Consider the following 17,735-nt stretch of genomic DNA (forward strand, 5'->3'; position numbering starts at 1 on the left):
AAATATGTTTCTAACATTTTTTGGCAAGATTTCGTCTATAGCCTACACTTCTTCCTTTTTGGAGGGTGGTGGGCGGAAAGGGGCTTTTTCCATTTTTCACCATCCCATTTTGTTTTATTTTAATATTTTTATTGGCTGTTGGGTCATATTTTTTTGTTTGTTTCAGCTACACATAGAGCAACCAGCTGAAGGCAAGCTGCCAAATAACTAGCTTTGAATGGCACCAGAAACAAGAGAAAGGCTAACTGCCTCATTACAGGTGCCTATAATTTGGGGTTCTAGAGTAAACCGTTCCTCTGATTGATGTCACTGACTATGTGTTAAGTTCCTGTCACATGGAAAACTAATATTTATTTTCAGAATATTATCTCCCATTTTTAGTTTTTTGGTAAAAAGTAATCAAATGTTATTTTAGTGTCATTACCATTTGTAGTTCACTCCAGAAAAATAATTATTATGAGTTTAAAAACATGCATTATATATATAAACTTAAGAATTAGAAAGGAAAGGAATTTTATATGATGCTATTATAGTGGGCTCACATATAGCTAATAGTATTTAAGCCCTTTTAATCAATCCCCTTTATTTTTTTAAAGTTAAAAAACTGATATGACAATCAACAGAAATTGATATGTATCTAAATGTTTGCCCAATTGTGTATGTGGCCTACTAATACACCACTTAAAGATTTCTGATCTGATGGTCCCATTTGCTAGTTGTTAAATATCCATTTGGTCAGTATATCTTGGGCACTCAAGACTCTAACATTTAATCACAATGAAAAGGTAAATAAGTTATCACCCTTAAGAAACACAGACATAGCCAATTAATCACTTTTAAAGCTGCCACCATAAATGCAGGTTGGAAAATTTGCTGAGTTTTAAAAATATGTAGAGGAATCTTCCCCCAAATTAACCACTTCTGTCTCAATCCCATTTGTCCTTACAACAATAGTGACTGTTAAATTAATCAAAATGACATATAATTCACTGTACTGGAATGTGCTAAAATTCACTGATTACTTTGAGGCTAATATTAAGTCATTTTAAAATTTTACACACCTCCAGTTTATTTCCATTTAACAATTTATGAAGCACTGATTTCTGTACTCTTTACTCTCCTTGCCTCTCTGCCTTCTTAATTTTACTTTTTTGTTGTTGTTTATTTATCTGTGTGTGTGCACACATGAGTGCACATGGATGAGGGTGTGTCTGTATGTTTGTGTCCTTTATTCCAGACAAGCCATCTTCTCTGTTCTCTAGCACTGCTATATACTGGGTAGCATTTTTTTTAATGTTATTTCACTAAGGATAATCAAAGGGGAAGGAAGTATTGATTATATGCTTATTTCCAAAATGAGGCCAACTAAAATTATTTAGTCAGAAAAATATGAGTTTATGTGTCTTGATGATATATCAGTAGCATTCCTCACTGTCTACCTGTGAGGTATCATATTTTAATTCTTTAAGGGACCATAAATCTATTATTGTCTAGGCTATGGATTATAACTCAGATTCAAGTGAAAAGGTGCAGTTCCACAAAGCTTTTTGGAAATACTGATAGTGAAATGAAAATAAAATGGCATCCATAACTGCAGCAGCGTCTGCTGTAAACTGAATTGTGTGTACAAGTGAGTGTGTGTTTAATTATCTGTAAGTTCAGCTTTTGGATGTATACAACTTCAAGTTATAATTGTCTGTTTATTGTTTTTAAGTGTATATACAGCATGATTATGTGTATACACATGTGTATGTATAAGAACAAAAGCTACGTTTTAGAATTCGGTTTACTTTAATATGGATGCAGCCTTAAATCAAAAAGTGTGTTTGGGAAAGAAAGGCAAATTTCCTAATTTTAAAATATCTTTATTCCATATTTCTACCAAATAGAAAAGTTGAAATCCTCTCTAGGGGATTATAAGGATAGCTATAGTATTTATTTTCTGTAACACTTGAGGGAGAAAAGATTCTGTAATTAAAATAACATGTTGTCTTCCTAGTCATGGTTTATTGAGCATGTATTCTTGCACTATAAAAAGAACTTTGATGTTTTGAAATGTTTGCTAAAGGCAGTGAGAAATGTATAATGCTGTGATCTTATTTTTAAAAGGAAAAAGGAAAACTGAAAAGAGAACAAGTTGCTTTTTCAATTCATTTTCTGATGTTTACATGTAGCTCCATCGAAAGCTGGAGGAGCTCAGAGATCACCTAGAAGGCAATGTGAAAGGATACTCTCTCAGAGTAAATGTACGATTTCACTCGGTGATTTTTTTTTTTCCTAAACTTCTGCTGACTGGTAATTCCAAATCTGATTGGTTTGTCCTCTCATCTCCATCTTTTTTACTTTCTGTCTCTTTTCTCCCTATCTTTTTCTTTCTTTTCTAGCTGCAGCTTCATGCTCACATTTATGAAATAAAGATTAAATTGGCAGGGTAGAAGACCTTTAAACCACATTAACATTGCATTTGATTTAATAACATTCTGGCTCCAATGCAAAATAAAAACTTTTTTTTTCAAAATCTGTGTTTCTTATACAGTTGTGTAATTTTCTGAGGATCTTTTCATGAGACTTCATTTGGAGCTTTTCCATTGACTCTGTCTTCTGCTCCTTGTTGGATATGTCAGCAGGATTATAAAGTACGATCTGGATCCAAGTGATAAAGCCTTGATGGTTCAATTTCCATTGTCAAGGAAAATATCAATGTCAGAATGTCACTATAGGTAATCTGAAAAGCTGACACTTTTTTTTCCTGAGTTAATTGATTTCTCTTAGCTCAGACTCTTTGGGAATAACTATAAGATATCATTTTTTTGTTTAAAAATAAGAAAATTAGGCAGTAAGAATTTTCACTAGGAATACCATTTTGTAACATCTTACAGATACTTGAGATAATGGCTAATATACCCAGGACAACACTTTGAAGAAGAAAATACCTTAGAGCCCCTCAATACTGTACATACTTCATAGAGGGATACTAACAGTAGTATTTTTTTGACTGATAGTTCACACTCAGAATTCTTGGTCCTTCTCCTGAATGTATCTTTTAAAGACAAATGGAATTAAAATCTCTAGAACAGTATATGGTATAAATATGACAGAAGAAAAGCTCAAATATTGCAGTAAATAATTTCTGGCTGTATTTAACCACCTATTCCTGGGCATTAAAAAAAAAAGTTCCTATGAATCCTAGCCCTGATTTACTTCTCCCAAAATTATTGCCATACACTTAATTCATGTTGCCATAATAGTTTTGTTATAGAGGATAGAATAAAAAATATTGATATGATAATTCTCTGGTTTGTCAGCTTTATTTTTAATTATATATTCCATATAGTTATATATATCTCTTCATTAAATTTCTGCTTTCTAAAGTTCAAAGTTTTTATTAATATCAATCGTTAAATTCAGATAGCTAAACAGAGAAGGAAATTTATGTCTCATTTTTCTACTTCTTTCTTTTGAACCAGTCCTTCTTTTCAAGTGTATTCTTAAGAGTATTTGAAAGATCATCTACAATCACCCAAGGAATCTGTTTCACTATTTTAAAAAGCTTTTTTAAGATTAGTATGAATTTTATGGTTGAATCAGTCTAGATATACCTGGATGATATTCTAGAAACTTCTAAAAAGTTTCTGATAATGTATGTGTTTAGTGCTGTACTCTTCCCTAGCCAGTCTTGAGAAATGATACTATTCTTCTTTCAATCAAACCAAGACCAGAAAGCTGAGGCTTGCTAAGGTCTATATGATAGGAAGTTAGAGTTAAATTAGGGTTAAATTGAAAGTTCTGTGCTTTGAAAATTGGGTTTTCTCATGCCACTCTTCAATTTCTTTTTTTCAATACCTATACTGCATGGTGGAGTACATAATAGCTAATCTCAATGTCTTCATCTTTTGTTTCATTTCACTGGGTCACACTTTGTTCTGATTACTTTTTTTCTAAAAAGATTGAATATAAAGAATATCATTCTAAGATTCTCATTAGCTAGAAAAATATAAAAAAATAAACTATCAAAAGGCAAATAATAATATCTTCTCTACAGAGTTCAGCTAAGAAAAGATACAAATCAAATGCTTAGCTGAATGTTCACTTTCTCTCCTTTCCTTTAATTCTCATTACCCCAGAATTCCTTAAAATATCCCTTTGTATATTAAAAATTATTGCTTTGAAGCAGAATAAAGTTATTCTCAGTACCATAAGCTATATAAACAGATTTTGTTTCTAAAATGAGATAAATTGGCATGTAGCACCCATTCCATTTTATGAAAATTTATTGTAGGTGTCCACAGACAAGAGCAGGTATATGGGTATCTTTTAATTCATTGAAATATTGCTAAATATTTCAATAAGATGAAAGGTTCAGAACAAAGTTGCTACTTAAATATTTTATTTAATAGTTGAAGAAGGTGAGACATCATTCACAAGTTTGTGATAAGGATTTAATTAACTCATTAATGCTTCCATTGGTATCATCCATATGATGTATTATTTTTTATAGACGATAGAACCCTTTTGATAGAAATTTTGATTTATTATGTATAATCAATGATATAAAGTAGAATATACTGTTAAGTAATTTTTAGACTATTACTAAATTTTATTTATTTCTCATACGAAAACATTTCTTTATTTTACACGGACTCTTCTATAGCAAAAAGTAGGATGCATTAGATTCTTGAATTCTAAATTAAGAATGCATTCTCTTTTTCTGCATATTGTACAAAGCTAAAGTATTCTGAACCCTAAATGGGTTTTTAGTAATTTTAATAATAGAAAATTTATCACCTTGTAACTAAATAAAGTTTGCTTAATTTAATGAAGAATAAAACCACATAAAGAAAAAAAATTAATTTTCCATGTAATCAAATGCATGGATTTAGTAAGAAGAATATAAGTCAGACAGAGAAAGATAAATACTGTATGATTTACTTTTATGTGGAATCTAAAAACTATAACAAACTAGTGAATGTAACAAAAAGCAGCAGACTCACAGATATAGAGAACAAACTAGTGGTTATAAGAGGGGAGAGGGGGGCAATATAGGAGTAGGGGATTAAGAGATATAAACTATTTGTATAAAATAAGCTACAAAGATATATTATAGACACAGGAAATGTAGCCAATATTTTATAATAACTATAAATGGAGTATAACCTTTAAAAATTGTGAATTACTGTATCATACATCTATAATTTATAGAATATTGTACATCACCTATACATCAATAAATAAATACATAATTCACAAGATTGAAGCACAGTGCAGACAGTGTTCAGAATTGGAAAACAAGATAATGCAAACAAATCCTTTGTTTAATATACATCAAGGTAAATTTATAATATTGAAGTTAATTCATTAAAGTGCAGTGGGTCCCTGGAGAACTTGAATGTTAAAACATTAACAAAAAAGTAGATAAATTCTCATGAAATAAAGACAAATAGGAAAAAAAGAAAGGAGAGGAATAAAAATACCTCAAAGCCACAAATTTTGTGTTTTCACTTAGCCTATGTAATATGACGGTAAATTTCCATTCAGGTACAAATATATACAGATTAGTTTTGGGTAACCAAATGTGTTAATTTTTTAAAGGCTTTGACGTACAAAGGGAAGATGACTTAGGGAGATAGATTATTGATGTATAAGTGAACTAAGAAGAAAGATAATGAAGTAGACGAAATATAGGTACCTGCTATACTAACACACACAAAAAAGGGATGGTATTATTTGAAGTGGAAAAAGTTAAGGGAGGAGCTATCACTTAAAATAAGGCTGTATTTTTATTAAGTTTAAGAAAAATGTTTGAATCAAGTCAGAAAGCAATGTCTTTTGAAGAGTGGTTTTTAAATATTTAATAATTTCTTGAATGCCAAAATAAGACTAGTATGAAATAGGATAATATAAACAATGAATTAGATGGTTGTGATTTTATAGATCTTTTAATATCAATATTTTCATTCCAGCATTAGTTTTGAACTAACTCTTTTTACATTGTCAAAGAATTTTCTTTGGATTTTTTGTACTTTTTTATTCATTAAGTTAATGCTGTAATTCAGAGGTCAACAAACTACAGTCCTCAGGCCAAACCCTGTTTCTCTTTTGTGGGTCTTTTGTGAGCCCATGAGCTAGGAATGAGTTTTGCATTTTTTAAGTGATTGGGGGAAGGCAGTGGAATCAAAAGAACATCATTTTGTTACATGTGGAAAATTATATAAAATTGAAATTTCAGTGTCCAGAAATAAAGTTTTATTAAAACATAGCCATACTCTTCATTTGCATTTAGTCTATGGTTGCTTTTGCACTACAGTGGCAAAGTTGAGCAGTTGTAGCAAAGACCATATGGCACATAAAGCCTAAAATATTTACTATCTGACTGTTTACAGAAAAAGTTTGCCAATACTTTCTAAAACGGGTTAGTGTGTCAAGATGACATTGACAAAGAAATGGTTATAATAGGGGCTGTAATTATAGGGCTGTATAATAGGGGCTGAAATTATCTTTATTTTAGAGATTGAGAAAAGGAATGCTGCACATTTTGGGGGGGGTTCAGATTATTCTGCATGGAACATGTGCTTAAAAGAGTTGATCCCCTGAAATTTTCTACCTTTACATTTTTTGTCTTCCTTTTTACATTGTTTTTTCTAGCTACTCTTTCTTCACATGCAAAACACACTCACATGCAAAACACTCACACATGCCCACAAAGTAAATGGTGTTACTATTAAACCCTTTGAATTTAGAACTATCACATGGATAAAGTATAGATTATAAATTCCTCTTCTTTGGAGGACCTCTTACAGAGATTTATTAGAGTATAAAGATAAATTTTATTCTTGCTCCTTAAACTTTTTAAAAATGTGTTTTTATTTTGCTGTACACATTGCATTTTTCTGTTTATTACTTCCTTGCATCTTAATAAAGATATTTCCCCTGAAAACCATAATCAGCTTTTGATTTCTACTACATTTCCTATTTGACCGTACCTCAACTCATACCTTCTAAAAGTTTCATTTAACTGTCATATCTTAATATAGCACTTAAAAATCTAAAAGGTGTCTACATTGAATCAGTCAACTTTGAGGTGATGAAGAACAGCTGGAACGTTAGATAAATAATCTTTCAGTAGCCTTTAAATGAGTAAACATCAGTTTGTTTGCATACTTTTTCTTTAAGCAAATGTCAATGTTTCTTTGTTCTAGTGTATAGAACATTGAGCCTCCTAAGTCCTCCTATTTTAACATTTTGGCATTTACTCATACTAATAATATGTGTTTATTTACTGTTTAATTCATAATTATGTAACATCCTGAGTATCTTGGTAGATGATGTCTTATAAATATGACCAGATTACAGTAATAATGAAGATGACAGTAAACAACTTTTTAGGATTATCTCTTTGGAATATGGGCTAATTTTGCTGCCTTTCATTTTATTAGAATTCACTTAACATGTAAAGTTAGTTAATACAATGTGAAGATTCAGTTCTACTGAAAAATAACAAAATCTGTCTCGTGCTTTGAACATCTAATAACCTATAAAATTGCCTACAGTAGCCTAAGGCATCATTGGGATTGGAAATGACACATCTGTGAGGTGTTTAATGCTTACTGCAGAATTACCCTTCTCAGAATTGACTTTAATACAAAAATGAGGTACTAATAAAAGAACTTGACAAGTAAATTTCCCTAGTAATTGAAAAGGGAGAGAAGTGTGGGGGAAAAAGATAAGACTTAAATTTTATTTTGAAAGATAAAAATTTTCCATTTTATGGGTATAATTATAGAAACAGAACAAACATGCAGAGGAAGGCTTTCTTAGAACTAGTATCTTGCTAAAGAAAATCAGATGTATATGTGATTGAAAGAAAGGTTTAATTTCTTAATATGTTTAGAACTAATATTTTAGAAACTGCTTCACAGTGACCCATTAAGTGGCAGTGATACATTTTATCACAAGTTTATGTGATGGTAAGTGTATAAAATCTTCTGAATATTATTTCACACAGTTTAGTTTTTGAGGATAGAAGAAAAGGAGTTTGTAAATTCATTCATTGAGTAAACCCTTAATGAGTGCCTACTACTTTTCACTATGCTGGGTGCTGGAAATACACTTAAAAAACAAACCAGATAATAACAGCATTTCTGATTCCTCCACTGTGCCATCCTCTTCTATGCCTTCATTTCCCCACCCTAACTTTGTATTTTGGAACTTTATGAAGAATTTATAAGTAGAAAATGCATACTTAACTATTTAGCTCACATGGCATTGTGACAACCTAATGTAAAAGAGGCCACGCAGTTGCATGTGGCAGTGTGATAATCTAGAAAGTAAGAACAGGCCAGAAAATTATCAGTTCAAAGTCATGAATATTAAACATGATTTTAAGTATAAAATAGCTGTTTTTAAAAATCAGTGAAACATTCTGATAAAAGATAGGTCTGAAGAAGAGTTTTTTTAATATCTTTTTGGTGTTGCATTTGGCTTATTTATTTATTATGGACATTCAGTAATACTAAATAGATTCAGTACTGAGAATGAACTAGTAGGAACAGGAAGTCAGAATCAGAATACTGAGCTGGCTTTGGTGCCCTCTTTAAAGAGTAATATGAAGGTATACAGTACAGTCATTCTATAAATAATCTCATATATAGTTTGCTAATGTTGAACCAGTTAGACCACAACAGGAAAAAGTGACCACTGTTCTGCTTTTCTGTTAACCTTAAATGAACATCTTCTTAGCAATATTATACCAGATTCTGATAAGGGGAAATTATCTCCATCATGGATTTTTTTTCTAAGCCAGGTATTTTTTTATCCCAAGGTTCTCCTCAAATAGTATGAACCTTGAGATTCCAAGCTCAAATGACTGTTTATGAGGCTATTTTATTGTCTGGCAAATGTGTTGGTGATGGAGCCTTCTAAACTTCTGAGACCCTTACTGTGGTATCATTTCCTCTTTAACAGTGTTTTCTTTTCCCCACTGCAAAACCAGGCTCGGCTTCCCTCGTGCTCATCTACCTATAGTGTATCTGAGGTATACTTTGCACGTGTTTTCTTACATGGTCAACAACATGCTCGCCCTCACCATTCTTCTATTTTATTTTCCTTTTGCCTTAATTTATTTTGCCTTGCACTTTGCATTTGGCTGAAAGGGATGAGGGTACCAAAGGGGAAAAGTTAGCTGTTTTAGGGGGAAAATCCTATATTTTCTGAGTAACTTTTTTGGGGCAGTTACTATATCACATTGAAATGGTTAAAGCCCAAATAGCCAATTTGAGTGTTGCCACTAACTTAATTCCATAAAGATTTCTTTGAACCAAGTAATTTATTATTAAGCTCACACTGGCTAACAACAGAGATTCCAGTCTACAGACCCATGTAGGTCTGTCTCTAGTAGCCAAAGATTTACATTAATTTAGTGACAATCTTAACTCATTAATCATGGACACAGGAAAGCATCCACACTGATTACTAAATGAAAAGTTAATATGATTTCCTTATTTTTATATAAAATAGAAGATTCCTTCCCTTTTTAAAGCTGATTAGGTTACTTAGAAAAATAGTCTCCTTGGTATTTTGTATTTATATAAAGTTTTTATAATCTACAAAAGCTTATCACTCATAAGATTCGTGTCCTTTTAACAAAATATTTCAAGTGAATTTTGAGCTATGTTCTTTGCCTTTTTAGGTGTTGAATTTCTTATTCTTATTATGTTAAGCCATAGCATAAATGGGTTTTCTGGTTTTATAGAGCAGAATCACTAAAATATTATTAGCAGACTAAATATCCTTTAAGTCTCCTTTTCAAAGTAGGAGCATTTTTGAGTAGCTAAGAGAAGAGTGTATGTACTTCAAAATATGACTAGTAAATAACAGGACTTTAATAGCCTGTCAATTTTAAGATCTTAATTTTTTACTTTACAGACATAAATATTGCTACACATATTTACTTTGTGTGGGCGACTATAACTGTTACGTGCAGACTACTGTTGTCAGCTTAATTATGATCACAGAAATATTACCTCAGAATGTCATGCAAAAAGCAGAAAGATGGCACTATCTAAAATACCAGGTAGTGTGTGCAGAATCACAGGCAGAATATCATCTTTTGACTTTACAATTTTATAAAAAGATTTGAAAGGAATAGCATTGCTAAACCCATAGCCTCACAGAGTTGAACTTATTGAGTCAGTAGAATTACAGCCATCTTCTTTAATTTTTTCATTTGTAAGTTGCAGCTGTTAAAGATTCTTTTTCTCTTAAAACTGATTTTGTGGAGAATTGATTTCCTCGTGAAATACGTATTTATAGGGAGAAGCAAAGTAATGAAACACAAGCAAATTACTTACGATATCAGCAAAGACATTTGAAAGAGAAGATTGATATCATCTCATCACCACATTTTCCTTAGGTCCTTCCTTAATTCCCCAGGATTGTGATTCCCAGTTTTAAAAATATATAACCCATTTCTTTCTGCCACTTCATCCAGGCAATTCTCCATTTCCCATGAGAGTGTTTAAGAAGTCTCCCATTGGCATCATCTTCAATCACAGTCTACAGCATCCATCAGGGTATTACTTTCTCTGTGACAGCATGTGTACAGGAGGGCTCTCAGGTTGGAATGTGGAACTGGCTTCTGGGGGGGAAGGGGTTATGTATGCTGTGGCGTTTACTCTATAGCACTCAACTCTTAAATGAACCCTGGCTTCATCTAGATTTGTTTCTTTAATTGTGACACATGAACTTTATTTACTTGTCATGAAGTGTGTTTTTCCTTTTGTTATTTGTGGTGGGGTTTCTATATTGCACTAAATGCCACATCTCTATGGACTGCATAGGTGATGTTTATGTTTAATTTATGATACTATAAAGACCAATAGCATGGAGAACTCCTTGAGGAATCTAATATTCATGATAGTCCTCTGGACAAAAATAACCTTCCATAATTGTATTGTTTTCTATTTTAAATTGGTAAATAATTGTTTCACAAAATTTTAGACTATAAGCCTTAATAGTTAGAATTTCAAGGAATGTCCTTATGTTTCAGATTTTCCTATGGAAGCCTCTTGATGGAACTGTTGATAAAGTGCATCATTTATTTTATATTATCACTGTGGAAGTAGCCAAACCCTCCATGCCTCAATCTCTTCTTCCCTTCACATTTACATCATCTTCACCTACCTCCACTGCTGAAGAAATAGGTCTCCCCAATTCTAATGTAGCACATGAGCTTTACCAATTTCATGTCACTATCTTCTGTGACATTTATGAAACCAAAAACAAAAAACAACATCTTGTTCAAAAACGAATCTATTCATGAGTTGTGCAAGAACAAGGTCATTTCTAACCTCACCTGGCTGATAATGCTCAGCAAACGTTACTCCATGTAGTTGATAGCCCCTTTGTTAAAACTACACTTCTCTTACTATGTGACAAGCTCTATGTTTGGCATCTCATTTATCTTATCTCAGTTAATCTTCAGTACAGCTCTGTTTGGAGAAGGTATTATTGTCATCTTCATTTTACAGAAGAGGAAACTAAATCTCAAAGAAATTAGACAGTTTACCCAAAGTCACAAAAGCTGCCACGTGAGTGGCAGAAAATTGTTTTCTTTTTTCTTAAATACTTTCCACTGTTCAGGAGTTATTAAAAATCATCAGCACTTTGAATGGCATTCAGTAGTCTTGTGTTTTCATAGCATGTATTTACCTGATTCAGGTTGATTATGTGGTTTAAGGCTTTATCTTATGAGAGGATCCAGGTATTTCTATAAGTTAAAAAGCTTTAATTCAAGTAAATATTAGAAAGATCTTGTGTGATTTATTATTTTTTCTCATATTTAGTCATTTAATAAATATTTATTGGGCACCTACTATGCCTTATTTAAATATAATTATAATCTAGCTATTTCTTGATCTTTGAAATTGGCTTCATATTTAGAATGCATAAAATTTTATGAACATAATGAAATCAGTGTCTTAGGTTGAGCACTATTGTTCATCCCTTCAAACCAAGTTGAAAAAAAAAGGGGGGATGGAGAACTCAACTCCCAGATTTCTAACTAATCTTCAACTTTGTTCCAGCAGTCTTCATTTTTTAAAATCCTTTGAAAACATTGCTTCAGAATTCCCTTAGTTTAATCCAAAGCCAGAATTAGTACTATCTCTTGGTAGAAATAATGTTCTTTCTGACTTATTTGAAAAGCTAGAATGTACATGCGATACAAATCTTTTATGATTTGTAACCAAGTCTAAACTAAAAAATAAATAAATAAACATTGAACCTTTAAAACCTTGTCTTTAATGTCTTAGATTTCCCAGTAGCAAGATTGATTTAGATAATTTGAGATTTTGAAGTTAAATTGATTTTTCCTATTGATTGAACAGAGTCTGAAACTTAATTATATATTTACTGAATGCTTAAGAAATTTTAGCTACCTAAAAAAATGGTGGCACTTTTAAGTTGTAACATGCAGAACAGCTACACTTTGAACTCTTAAATCCACTCTTACTACATCAGTTCTGATCTAAACAAATTTTGATTGACAGTTTAGAGCTTCTGCAAATGCAAGTTTCAGTTGAGTTGTAGATAGTAGATTCAAGGAAGGAAAAGGAGGAAGAAAAGAAGGAAAGAAGAGAGGGAAGAAAACAGAACTTTAAGCACAATAGCATTTCCTGTTTCAAAACGAAAAATGGGACCATTTTTTTAAATATCAGTAGAACCACAAACTGTTTAAATTTGGAAGAAACTAATACAGTAAATATTCATAAGGTGATTACCCTACACTGTGAGAAGATTTTCTACTTTATAAAATCCTCACAGAAAATCTTTTAATAATTGATTTCTTATTTCAGTATAGTTGTTCATGATGTTCCACTCTTTCCTTTCACACTTACGTGAATTATTTTCATGCATTTTGTATGTAATAGTTGGGAATTTGGAAATAGTGTGAAGAGATCTGTTAGAAATGTATCTTTTGAAAACTCTGCAACTGATGCTACCAAAGTCTCTTAACTCCTACCTCTCTGGAATCTTTAAAAACGAATGGAGTATTTGAATTGTTTCGGTCAAAATAAGAAAATGAAATATACATTTCTCTCTGGCATCCAAATAAGTGGCCAGCCATAAAGACGATGGGAAAGCACATGACTTTCTCTTTGACAGGGATATTTGATAAATCTAAGCAAAACATTCTCGAAAAAAGAATTTAAAAGAATTGGTTGATCATTTTTGACAAAAGACAGTGGATATTTCCATCACAAAACGATGTTTTTAAACACACTCTTGTAGTTGACACTAATGAATTTCTGCTTATCCTCGCGGCCTTGTACTCTGGTCATTTGAAATACAAAAGAGGGTCATCAATGGAAGTTAGACATGAGAATTCTAAACTTCAAGATGAGGAAATATTAATGCATTAATGCTCAGATAAAAAGTTTAAGAAGTTTTTGAGGTAAGTGTCTTAAAACTAAGATTTAAGCTATATATAATCTTTGAGAGAAGATACAGATATAGCTGGAGAGAGAGAGAGAGAGATAAGCGGGCAGGTAGAATCTCTTTTCCTTATGTGGAAATCCAGCTTTATACAAATACAGATTATCTTATTGTCATGATGTTATCATTTTTCCTATGATATAGAGAATTTACAAATAAAATTAATGAATTAGAGATGGATACTTGGAGCCCAAATATATATTGACTCTATAGTATGCATTAAAGTGACATGGCTCACTTGCATTCATACTTATATTTCTAGCTGCTATTTGAATGTCTTTTTATGCTTTCAAACTTAGTATATCCAACTCTGCTGTCTCAATCCCTTCTATCATGTTCTTAAAGCTTCCCAGCATAAAAATCTTCTAGTTATTTTTTATTCATCCTTACTTTTCATCTTTGACAGTGTGTCATTAAATTTTGTCATTTTTGTTATTTCTTCCTTTGAGTTATTCTTACTTCTAATACCTACAGTGAACTTTGTAGCCAGATCCACTTTTGGATTCTGGCTTTACTGAGTATTGAACTTGGTGTGTCACATAGGAGGCACTCAAAAAATATTTGGGAATGGTGAGTGACTTTAAACAAATCATTCAATCAACTTTTCTAAAGTTTATAAAGTTTCCACTCTGGGTGTCAGGAAGAATTGATAGATAATTTATGTAAAATCTAGTACAGTATCTGGGACATAGTAAGCATAAATATAAATATCTATTTCATCTCTAACTTAGATGTTTTAAGCCCTAATCACCTTAGACTTGGAGTACAGCAGTAGCTAAATTATTGGATTCCCTTTGTTTTCCTTCTTTCCTGTAATGTCAGACTAATCTCTAACTTTCCCATCTTTTCTTCACCTATTTTATAATTGTCCCTCAAAACTGTGTTCATATATCCCAGCTCCAGGCAACCTTCTCTGATCATCTCCCACATCCCCCACCCCCATCTGAGTTAGGAGCATCTCTTACATATCCCCATAGCAGTTTGTACTAAATTGTGTCACAGTACTTATCATGGTGTATTGTATGTTTTGTGTGTCTCTCTATTTTATTGTGAACTCCTGGAAACCAGAGGTTGCTTCCTTTTTAACTTATAATTCAACAGGCTAGATTAGTTTCGGGCAAACTGTAGATAGTAAGTATGGGTTGAATGAGTGACATTTAATTATACCCTAATTGCTATATCTTTAATAGTGTTCACTTTGTTACTAGATTATGAAACCTGGTTGAATAAAGACATTGACTTCTTTATGTGATCTAGCACACAATTCACATTTAATAAACACATATTGACCAAATAGTGAGTTAGAACCCAGGCTCAAATATCCCATTATATATATATCAAATTTCCCTAAAATTTGTATGCATTTTTCTAATCCCCTGAAATATATATTAATCTAGGTCTGGTACAACATCTTAATTCTATACTGCCTATGTCTACAGTCTACTCTGATGGTCCATTTTTAAATAAATAATAGGGATAACTGGGTCACTTTTTCTTCAGTGTGGGCTCAATCAGTTATCCCAATCTCTACAACTTTAATTTCTTATTGACCTTGGATGTAATAGGAAAGAGGTGTCTCAAACTGTAGAATTGACTTTCTTGCTCTATTGTTGAAACTTGAAGTTTACGTTGAACAATGCAGCTTTGTTCTCTGTGACCCCAGTCAGTCTCCTTGACATCTTGTTTGAAAAACACTGGGAACTAAAAGTGAAAAATCATGCTCTCATAAATCCAGATGGGAATTCACATGGAAATGAGAATTGGTACACAAGCAAAAAAAAAAAATGGAAAGCTGAGGTTTATTGTTAAATCAGTAACAGTGTTTCTTGCTTAGCTTTCAACAAAATTGTAGTCAGAATATAGTGTTATTGATTGATAAATAAGTTGTTTAGAGGCCTCATCTTCATCTATTACCAAGATACAAAGGGAGTATTGACAGGCAATTTAAATCAAAAGAAGGATCAACATACAAATTTCCAGTAGCTTTTTTTATTGCTCTGTATCCAATAGTGAGGGAAGTTGACATCAAAGTGATTATTTTTTTACTCCACCATCTTTTTCTTCATATGCCCTTCTGTACCACAGACCAGCACTGTGTCTCCATTTTTCTTTTTCTTTCTTAATTAACTGTGTTGTCTCTTCTGTATGGGAAATAATACCAGTGCATACTTGCACAGCTTTCTGTAAATGACAGAGGGTTGATGACTATTAAGCAGTTCATGGTCATGCTCTGCTGTGGTTCATACCCATAGATTTACAGACAGGTTTGGTTTACAACCAATCCTGCTCTAATTTGTAAAGATTCAGGTAATACTTTTTTTCTTGACCATTAGCGATGTAAATTTTTTTTTACTTGTTCATAAAAATATCCATTTGCGTACAATAGAATATATAACCTGTACTTCAGCATATAGAATGACCTGTTTTCTCTAGTCACCTTTCCTGCACCCTGCACCCACTTCACCCCTTGGAAAGCACTTCTCAACCAGAGTTCCTCATTTAAACCACAGAACAAGAAGTGATTTGTGTGGCTGTTTTCTCAAGCTCCTATGAAGATAGTGCCAGTCTAGATTCATAAAAGAAAAGTTAATTCATTATATATAATGGATGTATAGGGCATCAGGGCTTAACTCTCTCCTAGAATTGAGAAAGATGTAGTAATTCTTTCTTTGCTTTTTAAGTAGCTCAATGATTCTTGAAGCCATTTGTTATTTAAAGTCCTACTTAAAATTTCTTCTTTGGGAGTTCTCCCTATAACCTTATTGTTTGGATACTGTAATCTCTAAATAGCCCCATGCTTACAACATGAATCCAAGAGTTGAGAGTATGAGGCATGTTTTTATTTGAGTTTTTTAAAATAAACTTTTGATTTTTCTGAAAGGATCAAGTTTGACAAGCTTCTCACCATATTCTGAAGATGTTCATGCTTTGTCATTTATTAATATTTTATGTTTTCTCACAGTATTGAAATAAACTTACTGAAGATCAACTTGGCATTGTGCTTAAAAGTTTGCGATTGGGCTAGATTTGAATCCAGCCTTAGATTTAAAATGAGCCCTGCCTCTTACTATCTTTGCAATCTTAAGCAGTTGATTGTTAACATGTCTGCACTTCATATTTCTATATAATGGGAATGATGCCACTTTTTTGGATACCTTAGGGATTAAATTGCTTAATATTGCTTAGTGAAGAGCCTGATATGAATAAGTACTCAATATTTATTATTATTACTATTATTATTATTATTATTACCATCATCATCATCAAAACTGATTGTCATAATGAAGGCCCAAAGGTTAAGTTATTTTTAGTTTAAACTAACTCTGTCAGACATATACTACATTAGTGACTTAGTAAAATGTGTTTTTCATATGGTCATTAGCCACAACCTGACTGAAAAATCAATTATTTTAGTTCCACTATCAGCTCAACCCAAGTTAACATCAATCCCTGTGCCACTCCTGCCCTGCTTCTTTTTCCTAATCATTGTCTAGTGTATTAAATATGATATATATGAACATCTATCTATGAGATATCTTTCTTTTCATTGAACCAATTGATTGTCTTCTCCTGTTTTTAATCTCATCTTTTTCCCCAAAATCACTTTCCTATTTAGTGGCTGGATAACTTATGCACATACACCCAGCCTCACTGAAGATTATGGCTAGAAAGAATAGTGCTTTTTTATTATAATTACTATTTTAGGGTAGGAAAAAGTTTCCCTTGACCCTCCTAAGGTCCCTGATTGGATCTGAAAATTAAACTGACAAAAACAGATTCACAGAAAAGAAGCATAGAACCTTATTTAATATGTTTTACATGACACAAGAGTCTTCATAAGGAAATGCAGAGTCAAGAAATAGTTAAACCTGAGTGCCATTATGCTAGGTTTGATGAGGAGTGGACAGTCATGGAGAAATATGGGGCAAATTTAGTAAGGTATGTTTATCTTAATCTTGTTGTCCTTCTATCTCAGAGAAAAGGATGCTCCTTTCCTCAGGGTATAGGAAGGGCACCTCTCATTTGGGGGTCTTTTGACATTTTTCAAGGGAGAAGGGTGGAGGAAGGACAGAGAGACTTTCTTCTTTCTGCCATTTTCTCATATTTCTTCAGTTTAATTCAGTTTGCCAAGATGCCATATTTTGGGGTAGCATATCCTAAACCGATTCATTATATTGCACTTGAGTTCCATTATATGTCATACTCTGCAGGGACTCACCAATTTATAAGTGGGCTAGAGCAGT

At 32.3% G+C, this 17,735-nt stretch overlaps 1 protein-coding gene across 8 annotated transcripts in view; it reads left to right on the forward strand.

Annotated features, from left to right (window-relative positions):
- The window catches only part of GPHN (gephyrin), a 432,492-nt gene that overhangs the window by 264,196 nt on the left and 150,561 nt on the right, over nt 1-17,735 (forward strand). The gene's annotated exons all lie outside the window — the stretch shown is intronic.

This window comes from Vicugna pacos, chromosome 6 (genome assembly GCF_048564905.1).
Source record: "Vicugna pacos chromosome 6, VicPac4, whole genome shotgun sequence".
In the NCBI taxonomy this organism is placed as follows: Eukaryota; Metazoa; Chordata; class Mammalia; order Artiodactyla; family Camelidae; genus Vicugna; species Vicugna pacos.